Consider the following 587-nt stretch of genomic DNA (forward strand, 5'->3'; position numbering starts at 1 on the left):
CGTTTGGTCACCCTACATTAAAACAACTATTTTTCATTCATTTCAGATGGAACTATTAACAGAGTTGTATTATATTAAATTGAACTTCCAATTTTCACCACTGTTCTGCGCCAAGTAACCTTTCCTCTGATCACGGAGCAAATCCCGATGATGAGACATTTGTTATTTCAATAAAAAACCCCCACCCCCCGCTCCAAGGTGTCCTGGTTTTCCCAAATGAAAATATGGTCACCCTAGTATTAGTGACTGTAAACTCAAACTAAATCTCACCATGTAGCTGTGAAAGATGTTTCAACAGCACCACCTGCTGGAGGAAATCTGACACAGCAGATTGTTTTATTTAAATCAGGTTAAAGAGTTTGAAAGTATTTTCAGCGTTATTGAATTGAGCTGAGACACCATTACTGGGTGTTAGATCTTTGCTGGAAAACGGGAGAAATATTTGGAGGATTTTAAAAAGAAGCTGAAACTTTGGTGAGTCCTACTGTTGAAATAATTCATTAGAAAATGGCAGAGAGAGTTTTGGAAAGTTTCCTGAGCTGCCATGTGTGTTCAGAGACTTTTAGAGATCCTGTGTCTCTGAGCTG

The sequence above is a fragment of the Cyprinodon variegatus genome, unplaced genomic scaffold (assembly GCF_000732505.1).
Source record: "Cyprinodon variegatus isolate N-32 unplaced genomic scaffold, C_variegatus-1.0 Scaffold1457, whole genome shotgun sequence".
Taxonomy (NCBI): domain Eukaryota; kingdom Metazoa; phylum Chordata; class Actinopteri; order Cyprinodontiformes; family Cyprinodontidae; genus Cyprinodon; species Cyprinodon variegatus.